We start from the raw sequence: 14,429 nt of genomic DNA on the forward strand, positions 1-14,429 counted from the left end.
CCCAGAAAGTCCTGGAACAGCACATACACATACGTCCTCAGTTTCACTCCTTTGCTCCCTACAGACAACAGCTCTGAGGAAGGGAACCCTGCCAGCAAACTTCTCCAGCAACATCTAGAGAAGCTTACAGTCAGCGAACAGTGAGGAGCTTACTCCTGGGCACATCCTCACTACTGTTTTATTTTAATTCAAGAGAGTAGCACAGTAAGAGAGAGGTTGTAAACTAAGGACAGCTCAGTCTCAACTCCGTACAGGATTTGTATTAGAAAGGACCCTGTAAGGATTTGTGTTAGAAATACACACTTTCTCTTGAGAAGGACTTCAGAAAGGGCTAAAGGAAGTTCATGTAACTAATCAGCAGGGTAAGTGAGGTTGTTAGAAGCAAAAAGTACATCTTTGAAAATGCTGAAGTCATTTTCAAGGGACAGAACAAGAAAGAGTTATAAACTCTGACAGGTTAAATGTGAAAACATAACAAGGCAGACCAAGAAGCATCTGAAGAATAACTAACAAAGGAATCAAAACTAATAGTCCTTTTCCCACAAAATACATCGGAAGCAGGAAACTTGCCAAAATCTGTAGGACTAGCTAATTTTCAGGGCACAAAAGAGCACCCAGAGAAGACAGGGTCATTGCAGAGACGCTAAGTGAACTCTCTGCGTTGGTGTTCATTGTGGAAAGAACTGGGAAGTTTCTGAAACCAGAACCCTTCTTGGCAGTGGACCCATCAGAAGATCAGTCTGAAATTGGAATTACTGTAGAAGAGATTACGGAATAAATAGATAAGGTGAAAATCACCAGGATTGTATTGCATTCACTCCAAATTTCTAAAGGAACTCAAGGACGAAAGAGCTGAATTACTCACAGCAGGGGGTAACCTATTGCTTTAAATTGCCTGGCTTCTGGAAGGAAGCAGATGTGACATCAATTCCTTAAAAAGGTTCCAGAGAAAATCTGAGGAATGGTAGCAGTGTAAGCCTGACGTGTATTGGGCAAATAACTAGAAACGTTGATAAGGAACAGAATTAGGGGACACCTGGATAGATCTGTTTTATTTGGAAAATGTTGAATTCTCCCGAGGAAAGCACCAACTTACAATTCTGATAAAAGCATTTCAGTGCATTCAGGTAGCCCGGTAAATACAATTTTGCCAATACCAGTAAAAGGCCAGAGACCCCACAACGACCTGACAGTGCAGAAGCATTACGTCACATAAATGGCTAGAGAACCAGTCCTCTAACCTACAGCCTTTGTGAAGTTGGTCATAGTGGTCAAGTTTATGGGACTATACTTTGCACATGGAATACAGTTATATCCCCTCTGTACGGTGAGTCACAGGAACAGACCTTGCTCTGACTTCATGCAGTCAAAAGGGAAGATGCTCCCATTTTTCTGTTTCTTTATTGTTGTTCTTTAAACTCTGTATCAATTAATGAAACACAAAAAAATGAAGCATGAGGTATGTAAGGAAAAAGCGTTGCTATGAAAACTCTATATTGTCCTTAACATACTCACAGAACTTTCAGTGAAATCAAAAGAGTAGCATATGGCAAATGTCTCCAACCAGACTTCTTTTCACCACAAATCCCTGTTGAATTCACTGGGCTTTTAAAGGCAAAGAGTTTTAAATGAATTCCACTTCTAAATATATAACAACCTAATAAGTTGGAACAGGAATTCTTTCTCCATCAAATTTAATGGGTACTTTCAGGATGTAATGTGTTTGTGACACTTTTGCAGGCTTGTATTTCCTTTGTTGTCTTCACATTGCTACAGAGTCGCACCCCAGGGTACTTTATGAAACTATAACTGATGTAAAAACTTCACTGGCAGATTTTTGTGTGTAAAATACGTGTTTCTGACATTTAGAAGGTATGTCTTGATGGATTCTGCTTTGTTCTCTGTTAGGGTGTAGTTCCATTCTGTTTTGTGAAATCGTATTTTTTTGCACTGGGTACCATGCCAAATACATTGCTTTATGTGATGTCCCTCAGAAAATATTAAATAATGCCTATTCAATTATGGCAGGTATCTAAAAATACAAGACAAATATTTCTACATTGGTAAACTGCCCGGATTCTCCATGTAAATAGAAGCTTTAATATTTCAGTGTAAGGATTACCAAAACCTTGCCTGGTGTCCCTGCCCACAGCAGGGGTGTTGGAACCAGATGAGATTTAAGGTCCCTTCCAATCCAAACCATTCTATGATTCTGTGAAAATGAAAATAATGCATAACCAACCTGCATAATATCTTTGAGAAAGTTATGATACGAACAGGCCAGGGTAAAGAAGTATACATTATTCCCTTGTATTCCCTGGAAGCTTTTAATACAGTACCAAATACATTATTAATGAATAGGGTAAGAAGGTAAGGAAATAATACTCAACTGGATAACAAACTGGCTTGCTTTCAAAGTCAAGAAATGGTTATAAATGTAAAAGGAAGATGACAAATGCAGCATCACAGAGCTTAGTGTTAAGTCCTCATCTTTGTCATATTAATGAACAGGAAAACTGACAGAGCTTCAAGGTGTGCAATTTGATGTGTCAGGAATGCAAGGACCAGCTGGCCATGAACAGAAAGGAGGAAAATACAGTTCAAACTGAATGGGGGGGAAATGGATACATATACGTCTTAGGCATGATAAATGTAAAATGTATAAAGTAAGAATAAGGAAGTTAAAAAATAGCAGAGGTTATGCCCAGAATTATGGGCTGTATTGAACATGTCAAAGATCTGGCAATGTTAGATACAAAGTTGAAAACATCAGGTAATTGGATATAAATTATACATTAAATTCTGTTCAAATTGTTTGGTAAGAATGTAGAATGCTGCATAAATACCATTAACCATTCAATACCTAGCAGTAGACAGACAGGACAAAAATCCTATGCTGAAGATGAAGAAGGCTAACTCCAGTCTCACAGCATGAATGAGTGTGAAAAGAATTGCGAACCAGAATATTAACTTGAATCTGCCCCAGAAAGACAAAGATTAGCAGCTCAAGTTTACTTGTTAGCTGTCTTTGTGCAATGAACTGATAGGTAAGGCAGCAGACAGAACAGCAAAACAAAATTGTCTCTTATCTTCTTGTTGTTCTCAATAAATTAGGAGGTGTACAAGTAGAGGACAGTACTGGTTGGAAGACTGCTGTGATACTTTTGGGAACAAAGAGGGATTTAGGGCACCATATTTGTAAAGTGTGTGTATTAGAGCACTAAGTGATGTTCTTCATTGCCATGCTGTCTAACTAACGCAGGGTATGCTACATTTATCGCTGCTCTATTTGTCCTTGTATTTATGTTAGAGCCTCTCCAGAAGGTGCAACTCAAAACCAGTGATTGGAAGCAGTTCTGTGGCAGTCAGATCCTTGATTTACGTAGTCATCTGCCTTTTCAGTTTCCAAATGCAGCCTGTAGGAGAACGAGCTGGACAATATTCTTTACAGAGAGAGTGGTGAGGTGCTGGAACAGGCTGTCCAGCGAGGTTGTGGACGCCCCGTCCCTGGAAGTGTTCAAGGCCAGATTGGATGGGGCCCCAGGCAGCCTGGTCTAGTATTAAATGGGGAGGTTGGTGGCCCTGCCTGTGGCAGCGGGGTTGGAAATTCATGATCCTTGTGGTCCTTTCCAACCTTGGGCCTTCTGTGATTCTGTGATTAAGACAACAAATGCAAGCTGCACTTCATAACATCTGACTATACTCACTGGAATCAACATGGCTTATTCTTTTGACAACAGCAACTCACAAACAAACATGAGCTGAAGCCGATGCAAATGGGTAAGTGATACTTGAAGAGCTCACAGAGGCAGTAAGTCTACTCTGACTGAAAATACAGAATTATGAGTGGCCAATTCAGTCTGTAATTGGGGACTGTTTGTGGATTCTCACTAATGTTCTTGCATCTTTGCATCTAAGACAAATGTTTGCTCTCCGGCAGTTATCTCTGTTGAGCCCAGAAGATGATAACTTCTTTTTCACCTATGTTACAGAAAAGAGGTGTGAAAACTGCAGCTGTCCAGAAGCTCTAACATGCTATCTTTTGAGATATCCAGAATTGGTTCTAGACACAGAAAACTCATTTTCTGCTCTCCGTAATGTTTTTTTTCATAACTCTGAGATCTCAGGATTTTGCAGCCTAAAGTCAAGCTAACTGAAAAGCTAGAAGATGAAGAAAATGAGGTTATGTTTGGACTGAGTTTCTTCTTTGTTATATTCTATCAGTATAACATATATTTGTCTAACAAACAAAATTCTGGAAGGTCTGAGTGTAGGGAAAGAAGAAAATACAAAATCAGTTCTTACAGAAAGAAAAGGCTATCACAAGGGTCACCACCTTCTATTTCATGTACAAGACCAGCTAAACCATAAAACAGGCCATTTCTCAACAAAGCAAGACCAAAAGGTGACTGTATGTTCCCACAGCATTCTTAAGGCAAAACACACAGGTTAAATGGGCAGGTTAAATAACAATAGACATTGCACTTACCTCATTTTTGGAAGACTAAAATATTAATATATAAAGTGCAGCAGAAAGAATAGAGTAAAACAGAACAGAACAGGTTATTTTTTTTCACAGTGAGTTATAATCTCATATATGTTTGCCTTCCAACTGATGTCAGATGCATATGGACAAAATAGGACTGAAAGCAGTGACTGTGGGAGATCCTTTCTCACAGGCTTTTGTGCTGTTAATCAGGGTACTGAGAACAAAATGAACCTTCTCCCTGTCCCATCTGAATCCCTCTCACAGCAAAGGGATGAACTAAGCTCTGCTGGCCTGCTCTATGTTGTTTTTCATGGATTCTCTATGGAGAATTTTTGTGGTTTTCTTCTATCATTCTCTTGAATCAGCCTATGACTACTCTTGCTTAATTCTGAACCTACCTCAGATATTCTCATCATCTCACTGGGTGACTGAAATATAAAGGCACTGACAAGCACTCTGATGAATCTTACATCTATGCTTCATATCTAATATTTTCATACAGAATTTTTCCTCAAAGACATTCAGATATTCACCTTTGGTAGATTTCCAGATTTTCTATCCACGTATTAAGATGCAAATTGCTCTCCTCCCTCCTTAGAGCAATCTGCTAATGCTTCTTTTCATAATATTGTCAGTTTTTAACTTCTGAATGCTCAGTTTTGCAATACTAATGACCTTTTTTTTGGTAGAATATGCAAAATAGAGTAATCTGCTGTTAGCACCACTGGCATCAGTGGTATTATTCCTGCTCTTTGTGAGTACAGTGATGAATAGAAATAGGCCCAAAGCACACAAGAATAGTTTCTTGGGATCCTCTTCTGGACAATCTTCCATGTAATTGTTTCTTTTACAAAGCTTTCAGGACATCCAGAATTTTCTTTATAAGTCTTTCCTCCATCTTGGAAGAAATATAATAATGTTTTTAATAGGTATGTAATGAATGAAGCTATGAAAATGAAATGAGGGCAGAAGCAGAAAAGGAAGCAATCTTACTCCTGCAGAAAAAAAGATGTATTGCAAGTCTGCTTGCTTTATGTTACTACACGGAAAAGAATTAGTATATCAAATGTTCTCATTTGGTATATTATCTAGCTTCTGGTAGTTCATTTATAGCCAGATGGTCATCAGCTCTGACCTATCTAGTGACCTTTACACAGTATTTTATATTCTCTGCCTTTATGAACAATCTTTTTCATCCTCTAAAATCGTAATTGACAAAGATGATGTTTCATCCATGATGTTTGCAATAAGAATAATATACCTTCAAGTGCCAACTGACAACATTATTTTCTGAGCACAGGGGAAACATAAATCTTGTGAGACAATCAACTGCTAAATCAATTAAAAAATAGAGGCACTCCAGTTAGCTTTAACTGTTCATTATCATAAGAAATTCAAACACTCGGTGCAGCTGCCGAAGGCGTCAGCTAACCAAATCTGCACTGAAGTTCCAACAGTTTAAAAGTTGGAAAAAGTTGCATAAAAGTGAAGTTAAAATATTTGAGTACATCTTATCCAGGAAGATGTTGATTAGAGTTCAGGATGCCATCTTGATGTGGCTCCTCCCAACCACTGTTAGCCTCCTCAGTTTCTTAATTCCACTGAAGTGACAGACACTGAAATACAGCAGTAGGTCTTATTCATAGCACTTAGAGTAATGGTTAACCACAGAGCTGCCTCACTTCATCCTTGTAGCCCATCAGCTTATCTTAGGAAACAAACAAACAAACCAAACACAAATGCACAGGAAGAACTAGCTGATGCACATAGGGCATTACCAAATCCCTATGAAATCCATGGGCTGTTATACAAAAAATTCTAGTTGCTAGCATTAGTGAAGGAATTTTTCCAAGTATTATTGCAAATCACAATATTCCCTTTAGGTTATCACTGACAGAATTTTAAAATATTTACATTATTTATTGCTTCCTGCACCTCCTCATCTAAATGAGAGCTGTAATAATAAATCATCAGTACTTCACTTTTTTTTTCATTCTGCAGGATGTAAATTGTGTAGCTTTACATTGTTCCTAATCACGTGTGTAATGCCCAGCCTTTCCTAACTCATCAGAAACAAACTTACTTCTAATCAATAAAGGTGCACCAATCATGGGAGTCGTAACTACTTTTATATACTGAGTAATGAATCTAAATAGCATGGGATAAAAGGGCAGCAGTTGTTTATGGATTCCAGCTCTGTAACCTTACAGCTTCTGTAAAGATGAACAGAACTGGATCCACTGCTTAGGCAATATTTTAATTTTATTCTGATTTTGTGCTTGTAACTCTTTTGGTCTTTCATGAGAATCAAAAATTCTCAACACCTCAGATTCCATTTTACAGTAGGAAGAAGAGGAGAGGAGAGGAGAGGAGAGGAGAGGAGAGGAGAGGAGAGGAGAGGAGAGGAGAGGAGAGGTAAGTCTCTCCATTTCTGCAGCAGTTTTAAAAGGACAGAATTGTAGAATGCATTGCTATCACAATATATTTTCCCCTTCCTGATTTTTTTTAAAATTTTAGTGACTAATAATGAATGGTAAAACTTCATAAACAAATAGTTTTGTTTTGTTTTTAATAAAATACTTCCTTCAGGAAACATGAGATAGATAATGAGGCAACAGTAAATGCTGCAGATACAGCTGGCATGCCTACTGAAATGGAAGTCATGTTGGGTCTGAAGTAGTCCTTAGAATGGCATTTTTGAGTACTGCTATACTTCACCCACAGACTTGAATGGAATTTAATTTTACTTAGGAAATTAATTAACTTTATTTCAAACCATAGGGAAAAAAAAAAAAACAACACTTAAAACTTCTTACCATTACCCTCAAACTTGTTTCAAAGGTGTCTTTTGATAAGAAAAACAGCCCATTAATCTGAATGACAATTCTTACTGCTCTCAAAATGAATCCACTTAAAAAGTCTGGGACTTCTTACAGGAAAGTTTAAAACTATTATATTTCAAATTAAATTTGAAGACACTGCATATTGAGATGCATTTTTTTTTTTCTTCCATCACTTTTAATTACTTGTAAATTTGCATGAAAATAGGATCTTTATTTCTTGAAAGATCATCTGCTCCTGCTGCTTTTTCTTCATTGAAGATGTCACTTACAAGGGGCTAGATCTTCAGGTAAGGTAGAAGCAAGAGCAGATGGGCTCAGAAGAAAGAAAAATTTTATGCACATATTATTTTTAATACTAAAATAAAAAATGAGGATAAGAAGTGAAAATACATGCTCTGAAACCAACATTCTCATACTTTTTCCAGGAGATATAGCTGTCTCCAAACAAAAGTTATTTTAAACTTTAAAATTGAACTTAGAGTATGAAAATACAATATAAAACTCTAAAGATTCATTAGGTCACTGTTTACTCAGGAAGATTCCCTAGCTTGATACTAATAGTATAATTATTTACTGCACCATAAGGAAACACAAGGAGCATGCAGTCTCGTTCATTTATGCCCTCAAGATAAGACTTACCCCTTCCTAAAGGAAAAGTTTCTAATTCTTGATGGATGTTTCTAAAACGCACGGCTGACTCCCACCTCAACAGAAGCATTTGTTTTGCAAAAAATCAACCAGTCAAATGCTTATGCATTAGTGTGAACAAACCATAAGTAGGCAACAGTGAAAGACCACAAAGTGTGAATGACTTCCTGGCTCCTCCATGTGCAGATCCACTTGAAACACAATAGTGGAACACATTGAGAGAGTTTGCACTGCCATGTACCTATGCTTTTATAGAGAATTGAAGGTATTTAAAACCTGGTGGCCCTTAATATATGGCTTCCTGCTTCTATTTCTCAATAATGAAGCTTGATTCCAGCTATCAACATAAGCAAATTCATGAAAATTGTAATGAGAGCACGTAATAAAAGTATTTTAAAAAGCCTCCAAAGAGATTCACACATTGAAATAAAATGGTTCTGCTTTTAAAAGAGTTATGTGTTCAGTATTATTGACAGTGAACTGGTCTTTAGATAGCTCTGCACAGTTCCATAACAAACTTTTAGAGGGTCATTGCAACTGCATGCGAAAGGGAAGGGAAGGGAAGGGAAGGGAAGGGAAGGGAAGGGAAGGGAAGGGAAGGGAAGGGAAGGGAAGGGAAGGGAAGGGAAGATTTTAGAATGGGAGTCCTACTAATTAAAATATGATTGTCAAAACTCCAGAAGTGATATTTGACCTCATTTCTTTTGGTACAGAAAATGCCATAAAGGCCCAGCAAGTACTTCACCTGTGGACAGGAAAAACTGACAGCGCATTCATATATTCAGATTCAAATCTCCAATCCAAATGAATTGCTACTAATAAAAACAAAGCACAGAGTCCCTTTTACATTGTTTTACCCTGTTTAAAAGACAAACATTTGCACACTGCAAGCCTCAAATGGATAAAAGCTACCATGAGAACTTATAAGCCATCTGCTAGCTTACTAATGAAGCCAGTAACTATTATTGTTTACAGTTGAACACCGGGGGTCATGCGTATTTGCTGTAATGAAAGAATCAATGCATCACTGCAGATGCTAAAAGAGAACTTCTTTTTTTTTTTCCAGATGGCTAATTATAAATACAATAAAATAACAAATTAAAAAAAAATCTGTTCATATCCACAGAGAAATAGTGCTTGGCACACCACATGCAAAATGCAGCACTCTTCTGTTGTCTAGTAGTCTCTACTTGATAGACTCAGCTTACAGAAACAGAATTACAAAAGTTACTCTTCAACACTAAACAAATAGCTGACCACCAAGGAATGCTTTGTCCCTAATTCTCTAATCTACACAAACCTTCTGCATTATTTAATTGTTTGGTTTATCTGAATGTAATGATGAAATGTGCATTAGCAAGCAGACAGATACTTCTTATTGTTTCACTCTATTTCTCTTGCCTGAAGAACACACTATGACACAGAAAAACTTGGCTCAGTTGAGCTATTAAAAGTGCCCTGAAGTTTCTTACAGTTTTTAAATGTTAGCTGATACACAGCACTGATACAATCCATTTCTGGTTTACTGCTTAATCACTCAAAAATGTACACAATAACATTAATTTACAACACCTAGCAAAAATAAACAATGGTAAGTATTTGGACATGTGTACCTCATGAAATTCTTAAATTCATTGAAAACAAGACATTCATTCTGAAACCTCCTTAATGGCCTTCACATGTTCTAAGAATGTTCTTTAACTTCAGAAAAATTTCTAAAGCCTGTAAGGTAAGAGCTTACTTGCTTTGCTGAATTGAAACATCACAAATGACTCTTCAGAGACCTCTGGTACCCTGGTGCATGGTGCAGCCTTCTTGCAGCTCGTACTCTTCTTAGTCCACCTACAGCACATGAAGAAATACTTATTTACTGTGTGACCAAAATACACAGACATCCTAGACAGGTGGGTTGGGGTAGGCAGGAAAGCTGCATTATTGTAGGTACCAAATCAGTAAACAAGTTAGGAAAGAAAGGGGACAACATAAATTCCTCTTGTACTGTGATGCATACTTACAACAAGCTGTACCTAAACTGGAGACAGAAACAAAAGAAGCTGCTCACAGAATACTGACAGTATTTTCATATTGTGGCAGTGTGAATGCCCAGTGGATAAGAGTGAGCAGAGTTCATTACTGGGAGCTTGCTGGAAACTGCTGGCCCCACTGCAGCCCTTTGCTGTGACCCCCACCTTGTTCATGAACCACAGACAAGTGGCCAGAGTGTAAGGCAAACTAGCTGTGTGGATCACCACGTAAGCACACCCCACGTGTGCTCCTTGAGTATGTTTGTGCCTGGGACACTGGCTGGAAGGAAGGTGGAGATGCCTGCTTAGCATCCATGCCTTGCTTTGGCTGACCTAGCTGCACTTCTCCAGAGAAAATTCCTGCAAGAGCCGAGCGGTCGGAATACAGACAAGGATGAGGAGGAGGAATGAGTTTCAGTTCCTACCCTGACAACGTTTCTGTCTTTGTGGACTTAAGTAAATAATTTATATGTCTTAATTCTCTGCTTTGTAAAATGCCCAAGATAATACTTTCTTTCCCAAACCACATACAAACATATATGAATGTGCTTGCTTCCCCAAATTACAGGGGAGTTGCAAGAATTAATTAGTTAATGTTTGCAAAGTGCTTTGAAGGCAGAAAGCACTCTATAAAAGCTAATTATTAAATCAAAGGTTTATCTGACTTTATTACTAAACCACTAATAAAATAAGTTACATAGCATGTGCGGGCTGGAAAAGGCACTTTCACTGTCTAAAAGATATAAAGGTTTTAATTAGCAAATGTTTTGAAAGCGCTTTGCTGATGAAAAAAATGCTAAATGTTAATAAAGGTTTTCCCTAATGAAAACAGCTACAAAATATGAACTCCTGGATGCTACTGTAACTTCCACATGTATCATTGAAAGTTTTGTCCCGTGAGAACAATCTTTTTATTTGAGGCACAATTGTTGTAATATTGATGAACAAAATCGTGGTTATTGTGTCAAATAAATGTTCAGAAGCAGCAAGAGATTAAAGGTATCATTCTTAGCAAACAATAGCAAAACCTAATGTATTGTCAAATTACACACATATACACATACTATTTTTACTATTTAGCTTAACATTGCATTTTGCTAAGCTTCCCAGCTTCTGCTACTTTACAAAGTTCAGCTTTTCCAAACACTCTACATGCATGTGTGACTGGTTATCCACATGCTATCTGAAAATCTAAGCATGCAAACACATTTGAATCTGTCACACACAGGCAGTTAGAAAGACTGAATTGTGAAACTTACTCCAGCCTTCTGACATATAGTGGTTTGAAAAGGAGTTTGAAAGTACGTAGACACTGATACGTGTGATACCTGTTGTAATGCCTGCCTGTGTCTGTGGAAAACACAAAACCTTGAGTAATGAGAAAAGCTCCATTAAACCACTCTGCTGCAAAGGGAGAGGCGTGGCAGCATCCTTCCTGCTTTGCATGGTGCTGATGGCAGGAGCATGAGAGTGCGATCAGTCAGACCCACTCAGTGAAGTACTGCAGCCTGGCTGCCAAGGCAGAAGCTGCCCTTTTCCATGGCCCAAGAGATGAAATACCAAGTGCTGTCCCTACTGCTTCCACCAGAAAAGAAAGCTTCAGGCGTTGCTGCTCCAGAAACCAAGGGGTATGCTGCTTTCTCACAGATCCAAAAGGTCTCTCTAAAATCCCAGAGCAAGGGAAATAACACGTTTTCATTAATGTGAGCCATAATGCTCAATCTCATGGGGCAGGAAAACGTCCAGAAGATGATTTGTTACAGAAAGGGGTTGTGCCCTTTTCTGTACTCTCTTCCAAGCAGCTTGGATGAATCAGAGCAGCAGCAGAAGTGATAATCCTTCATCACTGCATCTATTTGTCAGGTTGTCCTGAAGGAATGAGAAGCAAGATTTTTGGGAAGGTGGGATGGAGGGTTCAGGGCTGGAGAAAGGAAGAGCCACCTGGGAATAAATGGGAAATGAAGAATGCTCAACTGATTTGGTAAAATATCAAATAAGTCTTTAGCAGAATAAACTTCAGATTACTGATCTTCTCTAAGTCCAGCTTTTTTGGTATGTTTTCTTGGGTTACAAAATTACCTCAGAGAAATACGATTATTTTAGTTTTACAAAACTGTTCCTGAATAAGTAATAAAAGGATAGTCCACATTATTTTGCAGTTAGTCTAAAACTATGTACAGTGAAAAGCATCAAGATTGCAATTGCATGTAACAATCAGTGTTGATTACATCCCAGTGCTTATCAGGAGAAGAAAAGCTTTGCACTGCGATCCCCTGGCACTGATAGCATTTGGCATGGAGGAGTCACGCTAAGGATTTTAAATAATTGAACTTAAAAAGGACTTCCCTTGGTGCTGCAAAAGCATCAGCTGTCAGATTATACTGGAGAGGAAACAGAAAGTTTTGACATACCCATTACGGGTTGTCTTTCATCCATCACTCTTTGGCTAAGTTCAAGGTTTCTGGGTTGGCTTGGGTTGGTGGCTTTTTTGGCTATTTCTTAGTTTTCAACACGTTCTTCAGTTCATTTTTTGACATTGTTTCCAAAAATCTGACATGGCATGACATCATAATTATTCTGTCAGGATGATTTGGTATATTTCAACATAAGAATCTTCTGTAAATAAAGGGAAGGGATAAGAAAGAATTTTAGCTCTGCAGTCTGCTTTAAGGCCTCTGATTTTACTCTGATTTAGAAATGTCATGGTTCACTGAAAGCTTACCAGAGTGAGTTTAATGGATTAGAATATGTTATTAAAATGAGACTGCTAGAGAATTGTATTCCACAGATGTGGAATATTGAGAGGGGAGATTAAACAAGCTGACTTGCAAGAGGCCTGTGCTGCATTAAAAGGCAGTGTACATTACGTTTTCTTTCATGGGTTATAGGATGAAGGACATGAGTAGATGTTCATTACAGCAGGCAGTGTTCTGAAGCCATCAGCTTTTCTCTCTACCTTTCTTTATTTACACTGAGACACAGAAACCGCTTTCTTAGAGATACATAAGCAGGAAAGAGTGAAAAGACCTATGAAAACAACCTATAACTTCAGAAACGTACATATTTATCAGTGCGACCTTTGCTTTCTCTTAAAAGTATCTCAAAGACTCTAATTAGTGGTTAAGTATAGCCTGAGAACAGTTCCTTCCCTATAAGCAGTATAGAAGGAACACTGATTCTGTGCCTTAGTTTCACATGATGTCCTCCAATACCTACTTAAGCAGCTTAGTGCTGCTCCTGAGCATCACAGTAAGCCTTCCTGGGACCTGAATGTTGTGGCATATGGTAAAGAGATCTACTGGAAGAAAGAACCAGTTCTGGTGGTAAGTCCCAATGGAGGGGAGCTCGTTGGATGCACAGGACGACCTGAGGCACGGATTGGGCACGAGGATGGCAAAGAGGATGTCAACTTTTCCAGCTCTCACAGAAGCTGCTAGTACGACAATCAGGCATTAGTGCTGTTTCTAGTCCATGGGAGGATGTATAGCACACTCATCTCCATTTGGAGCTTTTCCCAAGAAAACACAGGGGCAAAACTCAGTATGCCTGGTTTGGCTTTGGCTGGGTTCTGTTGCACAAGAGCGAGATGGCTTCAGTGATAACTCCAGCCACAGACTCTAACAGCAGATGTCATTGCTGGCAGTGCAGTCACTGCAGGCTGTTCACCCCATCAACAGGTACTGAGCTGACTACAGCCACCAGCAAGACTGGTCAGAGTGTGGGGATCCAGCATATCATCAAGAATGGGACAATGTGGTAACAGAGGTACGACAGCTGGCACCAGTCATGGAGCAAGCAAGGCCCACGGTGTCAGATGCACTGTGAGCCCTGTCCTGACAAACCCCACAAGAACAAAAATGTGAGGTGGGACGGGGAAGGCAAGGAAAATAGCAAAAGCCAGCACTTGACTCTGAAGAAGTCCCACCAAATCCTGGTATAAGCATAGGAGGTGAAACTAGATGGAAACTGTGCAACAGCCAGCTCTTGCTTCACTGCATCTTGAAGGTATACTCCACTCTATTTCCTCAGGTCAAAAGACCTTGTTATGCAATCTGAAAGAAAAATAAACTTTTTTTTTATTTATTTTAGAATTCCTGGATTGGGAAGCAGGCAGCTGTACAACAGTACCACCGTTCTGTTGTGCATCGTATTTTTTGAAATAAGGAGACGAGGTGGTAAGCAATCCATGAGTTTCTGAGCTAATGCCTGAAAGCCTCACCTTTTCCTCTTTATAAGAGAACACTTTTGTTTGCATTGCTGAAGGTGGCATATTGAGTTGGAGAAACAAGTGTGAATATTTCCATTTTAAAAAAAAACAAAGAAGCCTGTTGTGAATCATAGAATCATAGAATCATAGAATCACCAAGGTTGGAAAAGACCTAAAAGATCACCCAGTCCAACCGTTCACCTATTCCCAACAGCTCC

At 38.7% G+C, this 14,429-nt stretch overlaps 1 protein-coding gene across 4 annotated transcripts in view; it reads right to left on the minus strand.

The window, feature by feature from the left end:
* The window catches only part of DCTD (dCMP deaminase), a 52,925-nt gene that overhangs the window by 31,554 nt on the left and 6,942 nt on the right, over window positions 1–14,429 (minus strand). For all 4 annotated transcript variants that reach the window (XM_042812405.1, XM_042812402.1, XM_042812404.1 and 1 more), the window contains one exon: window positions 9,722–9,822. The gene's annotated coding sequence lies outside the window, so the exon portion shown is untranslated. The remainder of the gene's footprint in view (window positions 1–9,721; window positions 9,823–14,429) is intronic.

Source organism: Centrocercus urophasianus, unplaced genomic scaffold, assembly GCF_019232065.1.
Source record: "Centrocercus urophasianus isolate 14NV4802_14NV808 unplaced genomic scaffold, USGS_Curo_1.0 seq_13, whole genome shotgun sequence".
In the NCBI taxonomy this organism is placed as follows: domain Eukaryota; kingdom Metazoa; phylum Chordata; class Aves; order Galliformes; family Phasianidae; genus Centrocercus; species Centrocercus urophasianus.